The sequence below is a fragment of the Pongo pygmaeus genome, chromosome 5 (genome assembly GCF_028885625.2).
Source record: "Pongo pygmaeus isolate AG05252 chromosome 5, NHGRI_mPonPyg2-v2.0_pri, whole genome shotgun sequence".
In the NCBI taxonomy this organism is placed as follows: domain Eukaryota; kingdom Metazoa; phylum Chordata; class Mammalia; order Primates; family Hominidae; genus Pongo; species Pongo pygmaeus.
In genome coordinates, this window is record NC_072378.2 from 112,251,953 (window position 1) to 112,267,193 (window position 15,241).

At 41.7% G+C, this 15,241-nt stretch overlaps 1 long non-coding RNA gene across 1 annotated transcript in view; it reads left to right on the forward strand.

The window, feature by feature from the left end:
• The window catches only part of LOC129039580 (uncharacterized), a 68,247-nt gene that overhangs the window by 22,782 nt on the left and 30,224 nt on the right, over positions 1 to 15,241 (forward strand). The window lies entirely within an intron of this gene.

Below are 15,241 nucleotides of genomic sequence, written 5' to 3' on the forward strand. Positions count from 1 at the left end.
GCAGATAAATATCAGGGCTGCCTACCCCTTCGGTGCTTGGCTGTAAGACCTGTCCTCAGCATCCAAAGCCCTAAGGAGGGTGTTATTAACACATCCCATGTGCCCTTCTGTAAATAGAAAGTCACGTCAGATGCTATTTTGAACTTGTAGGTGCTAATCTTGACATAACTAGACAGAGGATTGTTGTGGGGACTGTGTACTAGTGACAATAATTTTGTGATGAGATGAGTCAGAGAAGCAAGTATGAACTGAGCTATCCCCCACCATGAGGTCTCTAACTGGCACTCAAGTAGCAGGACCAGAAAGTGTAAGATGGCGTCTCTTTTTTTCTGCTGATCCTGCTGTCCTCTCAGACCAAGATTCCCTTCTATGAACGACTCTGGTGGACGTTCAGGCTCTGTGAGGAGCAGCAGCAGCAAGAGTGCTAGGAGGTGAATAGGGTTTAAAAGTTGTTCTTCCTGGCTGGGCATGGTGGCTCATGCCTGTAATCTCAGCACTCTGGGAGACCTAGGCAGGCGGATCACCTGAGGTCGGGAGTTCGAGACCAGCCTGACAAACATGGAGAAATCCCATCTCTACTAAAAATACGAAATTAGCCAGGTGAGGTGGTGCATGCCTGTAATCCCAGCTACTTGGGAGGCTGAGGCAGGAGAATTGCTGGAACCCAAGAGGTGGAGGTTGCGGTGAGCTGAGATCCAGCCATTGTGCTCCAGCCTGGGCAACAAGAGTGAGACTCCATTTCAAAACAAAAAACAAAAACTTGTTGTTTCTTCTATTAGTTTTCTCAGGCTTTTGCCCAGGACATGAATAGTATATGCTATCTATGCTTCCTCTGCAGTCATAGACTCATTTGGCTTTTAGTATATGCTATCAGCATTCTTCATCATTCATTCTTTCATCCATCCATCTATTCATATATTATTTATTTAATCATCATTTATTAAATAGCTCAGTACACCAGGTTTAGATGCTGAGGATAAAATGCTAAAAACATTATTCTGTCAAGGGTTTTAAAAAAATATTTATTTATTTATTTATTTATTTGTTTTGAGACAGAGTCTCACTCTTGCCCAGGCTGGAGTGCAGTGGCACAATCTAGGCTCACTGCAACCTCCACCTCCCAGGCTCAAGAGATTCTCCTGCCTCAGTTTCCCGAGTAGCTGGGATTACAGGCGCATGCCACCACACCCGGCTAAATTTTGCGTTTTTTATTAGAAACAGGGTTTCACCATGTTGTCCAGAGGCTAGGCTCGAACTCCTAACCTCAGGTGATCCTCTTGCCTCTGCCTCCCAAAGTGCTGGGATTATAGGCGTGAGCCACCATGCCCAGCTGACTGTCAAGGAGTTTTTTAAGAGTCTGGTGGGACTCTGTAAGGAATGCAATGATTAACAGGAGTTCAAAGAGAAAGTGCAGAAATGCTTCTGATAAAATATATCGAACAAGCCTTTTACCCAGATGCACTTCAAAGAGGAAGTGCAGAAAGGCTTCTGATAAAATATATCAAACAAGTCTTTTACCCAGGGGAAGTCAGGGAGGCTTGAGAAGAAGAGGGCAACCGGGCTGAGTCTGAACTGATGGGAGAAGGGGAAGGATGGTGCTCCAGGAGTGAAGTGCAGATGCAGAAGGACAGACAAGTCTGGGCGCGGTGGCTCATGCCTGTAATTCTAGTATTTTGGGAGGCTTAGGTGGGCGGATCACCTGAGCCCAGAAGTTTGAGACCAGCTTGGGCAACATGGTGAAACCCCATATCTACAAAAACAAAAACCAAAAAAACAAAAAACAAAACTCCCAAATATTGGCCAGGCATGGTGCTATGTGTCTGTAGTCCCAGCTACACGAGAGACTGAGGTGGGAGGATCGCCTGAACCTGGGAAGTCAAGGCCGCTGTGAGATCGCACCACTGTACTACAGCCTGGGTGACAGAGTGAGACCTTATCTTAAAAAACTAAAATAAAATAAACCAGAGAAACAGACACATCAGGGAACATGATGCCATGGGAGGGTGGGAAAGCCATATGATTTCTAGATGCTCTCTGAGCGCCCCCACCGTTCACAGGGTACCGTCCCTGCTGTCAGGCCCACAGAGCCTGCAGGAAAAGAAAGAACTTCCCCAGCCTCCTACTGCTCTCTCAGCATTGCCCACCAATCCAGGCCCAGTAAGTAACAAACGATACTTCCCCATTGCAAATCTGAACACTGGGAGCTGTTAGTCCTCGTATTTACACCCTGAACAAGAACCCAATAAAACTGATAGGAGAAAGAACAACTTTTAAAAGGCCTCCATCCCTCTCCTAGCACCCTTGCTGTGCTGTTGCAACTCAAACAGCCTGAACTTCCACCAAAGTCATTCATAAAAGAGAATCTCCATCTGAGAGGAGAATCAGCAGAAAAAGAGACACTGTCCCTCTTAAACGTTTCATTCCCACCACTGGGTACCAGTTAGGGTACAGGGTAGGGGAGAGCTGGTGCTTGCATCTCTGACTGATCTTACCATAAAATTGTCTTCACTGTTTTTTAGGTGAATAAATTTAAGCGTAGGAATGACATGATCATATTTGCATTAACTTTTTTTTTTTTATTTTGAGACAGAGTCTTGCTCTGTTGCCTGGCGCAATCTCAGCTCACTGTAGCCTCTGCCTCCTAGGTTCTAGTGATTCTCCTGCCTCAGCCTCACAAGTATCTGGGATTACAGGCACACACCACCATGCCCAGCTAATTTTCTAATATATGTAATTTTTAAGTTTACTATAATTACTTTATCTGGCACATTTAAAATTTTATACAAAAATTAGCTGGGCGTGGTGGCATGCACCTATAGTCCCAGCTACTCAGCGAGGCTGAGGCAGGAGAATCGCTTGAACCTGGGATGTGGAGGCTGCAGGGAGCCAAGATCACGCCACTGCACTCCAGCCTGAGCGACAGAGCGAGACTCCGTCTCAAAAAAAAAAAAAAAAAAAAAAAAAAGAAAGAAATAAAGGAAAAGAAATTACATGTATCACAAAAGGTGGAAATAATAGTTACCAGAAATCATACTATTCTGGGGCAATAACTTACAACACTGAAAATGCTTTGGTGTAAATACCTTCAGACTTCTGTGACATCTATATTAATGTATCCCATCTATTTTTACATTTTATATATTTTATTTATATTATATATATGTTTTGTACGTATTCATTTTGTCTATTCCATCTATTTTTTTTTTTGCAAAAATGAATCCAACCATACATAATGTATTTCAACTTTTTCTCCATGTCAATGTAACTCCAGTATGTTCCATGAATAGCTTGCAGTGTTCAGATTTGAATTTTGGGAAGACCTCCTGGTGTGGATGGGGCCTGGAATTGAGGACAGTGCTAAGAGACCAGTTAGGAGGCTGGGAAAGCCCTTACTTCTCATGCAAGCTCTGTTAACCCCAAGGGCAGGGCCTATACTCATGAACTGGGGACTCAGGAAGCATTTGGGGATGATAGTAGCAATGAGTGGATTGGCCTGATGGAGAGTGAAACAAACAGATGAGAGCATGGTCCTAACAAGGATTATTGACCAGCCTCTGCTGTGGCCATTCCTTTAGGTCTGATAGGATAATTACTTCATCAGCGCTAAAGGAAAGTGATAGATGCTCCCGGTAATGTATTCAATAGAGAACAGCAGGTGTCAACATCAATTAGCTGAGTTGATGAGATCAATATAACATAGGAGCTCCTGGGACCTGTTAATGAAATGATATAATGAAGAAGAAGAAGGAAACAACTTTTAAAAAAGGAGGCCTAAGAAACTGACTTTTGTGTCCATACATCCACCCCCACTCCCAGTACCACAAAGGAACTGTCCATTAAGATCAGGATTGCTGTCAGCATGGTGGGAAGATACACAGAATGAAGTGTTAAAATCTGTTCTAACCTGCTCTGTGTGAGCAGCTTCAGAAACTAGTCTGTGAGATTTTAACTCAAAAGCTCTATAATGGAAAATGCATGCTGGACATGCTCACTTTAGGATATCAACTGACTTCGGAAGAAACTTTGGAAGTAGGGAGGGCACAACCATAGTAGTGCTTCAAATTTTCACAGTGCCTTATGATTTGAAATTGATATATAGTTCTTTCTCCTTCTACAAGTGAGACTGATCTGGCTTTAAATGCCAAGCGTAGACTCAGACTTTTAGGAGAAAGATTCCTATATCACAGTCCACCACATCCCTTATTCCTTGAGTATTTAATAATCGAAATAAGATGTTAAAGTCACCATCTATTCATTCAACATCCATTCACCATCCATTCAACATCCATTCACCATCCATTCATTCAACAAATATTTTTCAAATGTCTACTTTGCAAGCTGCATTTTTCTAGGCTCCATAGCAAAGAAGAAATCAGACAAAAATTCCTGCCTTCATGGAGTTTACATCTAACTGAAGAAAGGTAGAAGACAGCTAAAGAATAAACAATCAGACAAGAGAAATGTATAGTAGGTCACATGGTAAATACTTTGGAGAAAAATAGAGCAGAGCGGGGGTGGGGGTGGTAGAGCATGTAAGCTGAGAAAAGTGGGATGAAAGTATTTTAAACTGGGTCATCAGGGCCAGGTGCAGCGGCTCACACCTGTGTTCCCAGCACTTTGGGAGGCCGAGGTGGGTGGATCACTTGAGGTCAGGAGTTCGAGACCAGCTTGGCCAACATGGCAAAACCTGGTCTCTACTAAAAATACAAAAATTAGCCAGGCATGGTGGCACACACCTATAATCCCAGCTACTCAGGAGGCTGAGACACAAGAATCTCTTGAACCTGGGAGATGGAGGTTGCAGTAAGCTGAGATGGCACCACTGAACTACAGCCTGGGTGACAGAGCAAGACCAGGTCTAAAAAAAAAAATTAAAAAAAATTGGGTCATCACGGAGGCCTCACTGACAAGACAATATTTGAGCAGAATCTGGGATATGAGGGGGCAATCTAGGCAGCTATTAATGTAGAGGAGCAGGGCAGAGAGAAGAAACAGGAACTGAGTAATAGAAAGGAAGAAGGTGTTTCTCTCATTGAGGAAGAGACTGGAATGAAGTGATGGAAGTAAAACGTAGCTGGAGATAAAGTCAGAAATGTAGGGGCTGTGGGGAGGATGATTATGTAGGACCTTTGGGATCATTATGCACAAAGATTTTGGCTTCTTCCCTGAGTGAGTGGGGAAGAATTTGGAGGGTCTTGTGCAGAGAAGTGACATGATCTGACTTATTCTGTCTGTGATGTGGGGAGTAGATTGTAGGGAAAGAGGTAAGGAAAGAGGCAGGGAGGCTATTTAAAAGCTATTGCAATAATACAGTTGAGCCATGATGATGACTTGGGTTAGGATGCTGGCATTATGTATGAAAAGTAGTTAAATTCTTGATATTGTGAATGTGAAATCAATGGGATTTGCTGGATATGGGGAATGAGAGTAAGAAAGAAATCCAGGCTGATGTACATGTTTTGTCCTGAGCAGGCTGGAATGACGAATTTGCCATTAAGAGAATGTGAAGGTCTATGGGAAGAGCAGGTCAGGGTAATGGAAACATGAAAAATTTAGTTTTGAACAAGACTTTTTTGAGGCCGTGTGCGGTGGCTCACTCCTGTAATCCCAGCACTTTGGGAGGCCAAGGTGGGGGGATCATGAGGTCAGGACTTCGAGACTAGCCTGGCCAACATAGCGAAACCCCATCTCTACTAAAAATACAAAAAAATTAGCCGGGTATGGTGGTATGTGCCTGTAGTCCCAGCTACTGGGGAGGCTGAGGCAAGAGAATCACTTGAACCCAGGAGGCAGAGGCTGCAGTGAGCTGAGACTGTGCCATTGCACTCCAGCCTGAGTGACAGAGTGAGACTCCATCTCAAAAAAAAAAAAAAAGGCTTCTTTTTGAAATCCAACTCAGATCATATTCTTACTAAGAATTCCTTATTGTATTCCTTACTTAAAGATACTTACTTTTAAACATTATATATCCATACTTATTTTAAACATTATATATCCATAATATGTAAGGCATACTTTTTTTTCTGGGATCTATTACGTGCAAGGAACTGTAGATAAAACTATAGGACATCCTTGTAGTCTAGTAAGAAAGATTTGTAGCATGAACTCCATTACCTACAATTCAAATCACCTAGTGCTCAAGATGGGCAAAAGTCCATTGCCTTTGGGAGAGATAGCAGGAAGGGATCCCTTTGAACTCCATGAGAAGAGAAGGGATTAAAGATTTGAACTGGGGCCAGGTGCAGTGAGTGGCTCATGTCTGTAATCCCAACACTTTGGGAGGCCGAGGCAGGCAGATTGCTTGAGGTCAGGAGTTGAAGACTAGCCTGGGCAACATAGTGAAACTCTGTCTCTATAAAAAACACAAAAGTTAGCTGGATGTGGTGGCAATTTTTAATTAGCCTGTGGTCCCAGCTACTCAAGAGGCTGAGGTGGGAGGATTGCTTGAGCCCAGGAGGTCAAGACTACAGTAAGCCGTACTCCAGCCTGGGAGACAGAGGAGACCCTGTTAAAAAAAAAAAAAAATTGAGCAGGATCTCTATGTATAGGAATTAGATGTGGGAAGATGGGTGGGGAAGGTGCATGAGGAAAGGAATTTCTGGCAAATGGAACAGCATAGGCTCAGGTGTAGGAATGGAAAAACACATTCATGTTCAGGCAAAGGCAAGTTGATAGATGGCTGAGCGCTGCACAAAGCTGGTTTGGGTGAATAATGGGAGGTAATATAGAATAGGTAGGTATGGCCTGATTATTTTATAGTTTGCTGCTAGAAGAAAGAGAGAAGATCACCAGAGAGTTAAGAAGGGTTCATCGGATAACCATGTGGAGGTTACACTGTAGTGGAGAGAGACGGGAGGCTGGTCCAGCTGGGGGATTGCTGCAGTAATAATGTAGGCCTCAAGCGGGGACAAAGAATAACATTTATGAACTGTCACTGTCCACGAACACAACGTCCCATCCCTGAGTTAATCCAGGTGTAATGCAGACATCTAATTTTGTAAAACTACTATTTCCTTGAAACCGACAAGAATTTTAGCTTGAATGGAATCAGCCAATGGAAGGATAGGCCAGGAAAGAAGGCAATGCTTGATATGGGTGTTTCCCAACCGACACACACTGTGTGGCATCTGCCAAGCCACAGGCTGGCTCCTCTGCCAAAGGAAGGTATTGCCTGACAGCAATTCCTATGAGATAGCTTCTTCCTCTTTTTTTTTTTTTTTTTTGAGGGGGCAGGAAGTAGGAGGGGGCAACACAGCGGAAGCCCTTATGAGTGCAGGGGTCTTCTGGAAAGAGAAGTTCTCATTCTTTGGAGAGAGCTTCCAAAGGTGGACAGCTTTTTTTTCCCTTTTATGTGGAAGACAGACTTTGTTGCCCTTAGAGTTGTTGACAGTCCCAGGGGAAGCCAGGTTTAGCAGAAACTGACTCCATAGAAGGCAGAGTGGAAGGAGAAGAGAAAATGGGTCCCAGAAGATGATATTTAGCTGTGGAATCTGAACTTGCCAATTTCACAAGCCCAAACATACCCTTTATTGCCAAGTTGAGTTAGATTTTCTGTTAGAACAAAAAGGTTTCTAACTGATACAAGAACAGTAGGGATTTGAGAAACATATGATTTTGGAAGAGATTGTGATGAGTGAATCAGGGAGAAATAGGAGGTGGCTTGTTGAACAGAAATGTCTTTTAGAGGAAGTCCTCAGGAAAGCAAAACTAATATAGAGATTATCTTGATTTTCCACAATTCATCAATCTGTAGACATTTATTAAAAGATAAGTTAGATGTTAAAAACTCAGCCTATGGATTCAGACCGTGAACCTGTGTATTGTAGTTTGTTTTTATAGCCTTCAATTCTCCAACTTATCAGCTCTGTGAACTTGAGAAATTATTTCATTCTCAAAACCTCAGCTGCCGCATCTGTAAAAAGGGAACTGTATCTATCTCCTAGAGTTTTTGTGAGTGTAAAATAAGGTCATGTATGAAGATTGCCCAGAATAATGCCTGGCACATAGAGAATGCTTAGTAAACTTTAGCTGCTATTATTGTTGTTACTACTACTAATATTAACACTTAGTTAGATGTCTAATTTGTTCTGGAGAAAACTAGAGGACAGAGAGGTAGGTTGATAACTATCAAATTAATAGAATTTTCTGTTACCTGTAGCATAATGCATAAGTATTCTTGTTTTCTTTCAGTTGTTTTAATATTCAGAAGGTATAACAACAATTATAGACGCATTATTATCAACGTGGTGTGTAATATTTGTTAAGGTTACTCAGAGGCTGCTAACCAGGCTGCCACAGGATGACAGTCTCATTAGGGGCCGAAAACAACATCTAGCCCTTGGCTACAGGTCCTATCTCAATTCTTAGCACCATCCAGATAATTCACAGCTTCAGCTACTCTGTCCTTAATTGCTTGGCTCTTTCAGTCCATAGTGATTTTAGTATGAGTTCTCTGTCCTTAATGGACTCAGTTCTGTATTTGAATTTCATTTGTAGGCTCAGACGTAGTAAAACTCCCTAGGAATAAGTGCCTAAAAATGAATAGGCTTTTCTAGGAGACTGGACCGTAATTTGGAGGACAGTTTTCTCTCTGGCATTGTCAGGCACTCAAATTCAGATTCTATAATTACTAAAGGTTTTTCGAATTACGGCATTTTACATTGGTTTTAATTTTTCATCATTTTGAGTATGCAGACTACTATCACGACATTGTCTCAAATAATTCTCCCGACACCTCTGTGAGGTGAGCATAATTATCCAACTTGAAGCTGAGAAACAGAGTCATGGGTGAGCAGTGGAAAATGACCCAGTGACTGATCTTCAGGCTCCCAGGCTGATGCGATTTCTTCCCATTCCTCCTGGCTCCTGGAGTTATCAACCTTTGACATTTTAAACTTTACAACCCAACTTAAGTAACAGCTGAGCAGCAAAAACACAAAGACAGCAGCGTTCAAAATTTCTGTCCCTCAGATTTTGAGGAAGAATTCATGTATTGTCATTCTTAAATTAATAATTATTAGAAAACAAGAACACCAATGACAAGAAGTTGATTGTGGGCTAGAGGGAGAGAGGGATCATATGATTGGAAGGAGGCACATTTCACCTTTAAATAACTGAAGAAAAGTGAAGGCTTGTTTTCTCTGTCTTTATTAACTAAGATGTTGGAGCACAGAGAATTTAAAAATTGGGCTTGCCATGGCTCAGGCTTGTAGGGAAGAGACCTTCCCGGTGAATATGCTTATGTATCAAAGCCCTTGAAATGAGCATTTCCTCCAGCCAGCTACTAAAAATGGGCCCGTGGCATTTCTGTGCTTAATTCAGCTGGATAGCCTTTGGGAAAGGGCTGGTGCAATTTTTAATCTGGTGTTAAGATGAGTGATGAAGAACAGTTCCATCGAGGGCATGGGACAGAGCACACGGAGGAGAAAAGGTTCTGGACTGGGGCCTGGAAGCCTGGTATTCTCATCCCAGGGCTGCCTCTTGTGAGCCACAGTCTTGAGCTAGTTTCTTAAGCTCCTTGGCTTTCACTTTCCCTACTGTATGAAAATGAAAAGTGAGACAAGATGAGCCTGGGGTCCCATTCAGCTTGAAAGCCCTGGTGTTCTAGGAAAGCACCTATCCCCAGACACTGACTGTTCTGGCCATGGCCAAGAGCAGATGGATGGTTTAGAAAGCAACACATAGAGGACTATTCCATGGCATTACCTGCTGAAATCATTAAACCCAGGGTCTGGTAATTTGTGCCCAAAGCTATATTTTAGGTGCCAAAAAAAAGCCTGTGGACAGTTCATGTAACAAATTAAATGCAACAAAAGGAAGAGAAATATGAGTTATTACTTTAAACTCTGCCAGATTCAGAACTGTAGGCCAGAAAAGAGATAATGCTGCTTGAGACCACAAAAGGAAAAGAATTAGGAAATACGTCTCCTGTCCCTGATTCACTCCTCTATGATATAGCCCTCCACTGGCATTGTGGTGTGTGCTTCCTAGGACAGTGGACCATCAAATCATGTAGTGGCACAGATGGAAAAAGACCAGACAAACTACACAGGACACTGAAACAGGAACTTGTGACTCTACCAGCAGAACAGGGTAGTTTCTCTCAGCCATCAGTTCACCTGCAGGGTCATTAAAAAAAATATTTATTGAGTAACAAGTGTTTCAATGAAGTTGAATTTTATTCTCTCTATTTAACCTCTATTATTCTTAGCTGTGAATAATGTTATTCTTGCTATTTGCAAAGACCATAAATGTATTAAGTTGGTGCAAACGTAATTGCTGTTTTTGCCATTGAAAGTAATGGCAAAAGCTGCAGTTACGTTTGCACCAACCTAACATAATTACAAATGGTAAAAAGCAAAAGGGAGAACTATGACAAAATGTACGTGAACTCCACAAATCTGAGGCCAAGTGTAGACACAAGCCTGGCTGAACTGTGTAGGATAGGAAGCACCTGCTTGTTGCAGGATGCTGAGGAACATGAAAGATGAGTATGTATGTAATTTTAGCTGTAGATTCCTTGCTTATTCGTTGATTTTATGTAATCTATGACATAGACTAAGTAGAACCCAATCTTTCCTGGGAAATGTTCTTATTTATCCCTGTGAAATAGCTATGAAACCCAGATCATTAAGCAGTTTTGAGTAGCATCTATGTCCCAAGTAGGACACAGGCAAACCCAGCCCTTCTGGTCTACGTGTGACACAGTCATGAGGATAAACCCACAACAAGAAAAGAAATTTAAAAATAAACAAAAAACCACAAGCCAGGAGCGTTAAAACACAAAGCAATCACACGGAGATCAGAGGAACATTGTCTGTGCCTTCCGTCTCCCCACTCCCAGCCCTTTTAATAACTTAAACAGTTGCCTCTGATCCTTCCTTGGATGGTGTACAATACCAAAAGCTGAGATCCACCCTCCATCCTGGCAATTCCATTACTGCATCATGGCTGGACATCTGAAACAGTCTGGGAATAGCCAGCTGGTTTTAGGCAGAAGGCCCAATATCAACAGTGTGTCTGATGGGCAGCTGGAATAAGGCTGGTGAATGACTGAACCTCTATTCCATAAACAACTAGCAGGATGTTTTAGCCTTTATCAGCCACTGCCTTAATGAAGGGCTGAGCTGCTAATAAAACCTACTCAAAATGGTAGGTCAAAGTCCACCCCCAGGATCCTGGGAATTAGCAGACATTTTGATTTTGTGTTTAAATAAGCCAATGGGTACTGCTTTTACAATTGAGGCAACACTTCCATCCGCTTACCTAATCGTAACATTAGCAAAGCTATGATGCTTTGGATGAAAGTGGGGCAAGCCAGTGGCCTATCGTTTGAGTCAGTCAGTCACTTCGACAGCCACTCTGTTGGTCATCAGTGTAACAACCAGCCTCTCAGTTTGCTGCCATTTTCCTAAGCTCGGAATTTTTCTCATTAGCTGACAAGTTTCAGCTTCTCATTCTGTCATTTATTATTATGAAACACTTTTCACCTCCCAGGACTCACCACCAGGCCGTCTCACCATCTTGTCTACTCCCCACTCCCTTTTCCTGCTTCTGCTCTCATTCATAAGCTGCCTGGCATTGCCACAGAATGCCATGGAATAATATGGACTTGATGCCACTGTTCCTTGGTTTTAATCTTATCAGGGTCCTCACAAATGCCTGACAATCCATCTATTCATCTGTTTTGAATTTTATTTTTGCATATTTTTAGAAGCTGTTGTACTGGACTGGCACTGTCACTCACAAATTGTGTTGTTTGACAAGTCCTTTAACATCCTCTTCTGTAAAGTGGGTGGTTGGACTGAAAGGTCTTCAAAGTCTCCCTGGATGTAAAACAGAGGTCATGTTCTGAACCTTCTCAGTCTTCCTCAGATGTCAGTCCTTCACCACTACCCTTATTCTCACGGACGACCCTGGCTTCTGCTTTACTGAGGCACATGCTTTGGTTCCCTAGTTTTGACTTCTTTCTATATCTTCTCTGTCATTCACTCCTCTCTTTCAGGAAGAGGGCACATGACTCTTGCAAAGGCTAACTTATCCTGCTGCACTCTTTTTCCCTTTTCTTCAGTGATTTTATATATTTTATTGATAGATTGAAATTATGAATGAAATTCATATTTGTAAACATTTAATAATACATAATTAATGAAAAGAATGACCTCCCATCCAATCCTACTTTATAAAGATAATCATTTTAATTTGCTGGGTATTCTTCCAGAATGTTTACATATATGTGTCACGTTTATCCAGTATATATAGTATATATTATATAATGTTTTATATATATAAATGTTTTAAATATGTGTCTATAAAACAAATGTGAATCATGTTATACATGCTATACTGCAACATATTTTAAAAACTCAACATTCTGTTTCATCCAATAAGTATTTATTGAACACTTACTAACTGTGGGTCAAGCTCTATGCCAGGGCATGGATATACAAGGATGAGAAATACAAGGATGAGAAAGCAGATATGGTCCCTGCCACAGTGGAACTCACAATGCAGTGGAGGGATATTTTGAGCTTCATTCCATTTTAGTACATACACATTTTGCTCATTGTTTCTAATAATTGCACAGTGTTCTGTAGAAGAGGTTTACCATAATTTACTTAAACATTTGTCTATTGAAGGACACTTGGGTTCTCCATTTTTTTCTATTGCAACTAATATTATAATGAATATCCTTGGACATTTGCATGAGTTTTTCTGTGGGACAGAATCATATTAGTGAAATTGCCCAGGTAGAAGGCAATTTAAAATTTTATGCATATTTAAGAATATACATATTTAAAATTTCAATATTTTCACATTACTTTATAAAAAGGCAGTAGCAATGTATCTTCCCTCGTTAGCAGCCAGACTTGTGACCCCAGTCCCCCCATCATCTTTGAAATTTGACTTATCAACTATTCTCCCTTTACTTGCATCCACAATCACTCCATTAACCTATAAAAAAGCTTAGGCAATCCTGCCCCCCTGCCCCTTTTCTTTTCTTTTCTTTTCTTTTTTTTTTTGAGATGAAACCTCACTCTGTCACCCAGGCTGGAGTGCAATGGTGTGGTCTTGGCTCATTGCAACTTCTGCTTCCTGGGTTCAAGCAATTCTCCTGCCTCAGCCTCCCAAGTAGCTGGGACTACAGGTGCATGCCATCACACCCGGCTAATTTTTTTTTTTTTTTTTTTGTATTTTTAGTAGAGACGGGGTTTCACTATGTTGGCCAGGCTAGTCTCAAACTCCTGACCTTGTGATCCGCTCGCCTCGGCCTCCCAAAGTGCTGGGATTACAGGCATGGGCTATCACACCCGGCCTGCGATTTCTTAAGTTACCTATCTTTCTCATTTCCTCTTGGCCATTACTTCCCTCAATTCATAATCCTTTCCATAAGGTTTAGGTCCTCATCATAATGCCACAGTGCTCTCAAGGAGATCCCCAGTCACCTCAAATCACTACGTCCAACGAGGGCTTAGTCTTTTTAACCCCCATGGAACGTTTCTTCCTTCTCAAGACCTTCTCTTTTACAGAAACATTCTTCTGTTTTTCTCTTCTTAGCTTTCTGATGTGGCCCCCTTAATATAGGGAGACATTTGGCCTTTGGCATTCTTTCTTCTCCCTTTATCATTTCCTCCTGATCTAATCTACTGCCCTGGCTTTCCTTATTGCTTCTGTATGTGACTGAACTCTTCATCTCTGGTCAAGGCCTTTCTAATAAGCTCTAGACCTGAATTTCCAACTGCAGAAATGTTATACCCAAAAGACACCCTTACACCAATCTCAGTATGCTCAGAATGGAATTCATCTTCTCCACCTGAAACCTTCCTTATGCTTTTTGTGTGTGTGTGTGTGTGTGTGTGTGTGTGTGTGTGTGTGTGTGTGACAGAGTCCGGCTCTGTCGCCAGGCTGGAGTGCAGTGGCACAATCTCAGCTCACTGCAGCCTCTGCCTCCTGGGTTCAAGCAATTCTCCTGCCTCAGCCTCCTGAGTAGCCGGGACTCAGGGGTGTGCCACCACGACTGGCTAATTTGTGTGTGTGTGTGTGTGTGTGTGTGTGTGTATTTTAGTAGAGATGGGATTTCACCATGTTGCCCAGGCTGGTCTCGAACTCCTGAGCAGGCAATCCGCCCACCTGGGCCTCCCAGAATGCAAGGATTACAGGCATGAGCCACCGTGTCCGGCTGGCTGGCCTGCCTGCCTGCCTGCCTGCCTGCCTTCCTTCCTTCCTTCCTTCTTTCCTTCCTTCCTTCCCTTCTTCCCTTCTTTTCTTTCCTTTCTTTCTCTTTCTTTCTTTCCCTTTCCTTCCTTCTTTCTTTCTTTCTTTTTCTTTCTTTCTCTCTTTCTCTCTTTCTCTCTCTCTTTCTTTCTTTCTCTTTCTTTCTTTCCCCTTCCTTCCTTCCTTCCTTTCTTTCTTTCTTTCTCTTTCTTTCTTTTTCTTTCTTGCCTTCTTTTTAACAGAATCACTATTCTTCCAGTCATCTAGGCTCAAAATGCCAGCATATTTTTACTACTATCTTGTTCTTGACTTTCATTTCCCATCCATTGCCAAGTCAATAGATTCTACTAAGGCTGCATTTCACACACCAGCATCTTACAGAATAATGGGTTAAACAAAGTTAAAAAACATTAAACTGCAATACCTCTTATACCTTCGCATCATGAATCCCTAAAAAGGATAGTTCCTATTCATTTCTCCCCTTATAGAGCAAATACATTTTTATTTTCAAGAGAAATCTATTGAAGTTTCTCAGGAAGTTAAGGAATATATCTTGGTAAATGCATGCATAGAAAAAATGTCGTTCTCTAAAACCGCATTTTGATGTATCATTTCACTGAATTTATTCAGAAAGAAGCTATATGAAAGGGCAAGATCTGGTGAAAGCCATGCAGAATGGGTGGTGGGCTTCTTCCTGACATTGTTGCTGATTCCAGACAGTAAACATCCATGCAGTTCATTGCAAGTGAGTTTCATAATTGGTGTAAAAGTAATTACAGATGCACAGGCATTTAGAAATGGGTTAAAACAATTTTGTGCTTACTCAGTATCACTCTGGCTCAAAATTCTTTTAAGTGTTCATCATACATCTCACTCTGTCTATAATGTGGTCCTGCTTGGGTTTTAAAAATAGGTGTCTTTTAAGTGGTATATATTAATTTCCTTTAAGAGTCACTATTTCCATGTATCATCAAGTAAAAAAACACTGTGCTCCAAAATTATTCAAACACACTGATACATTTGGATT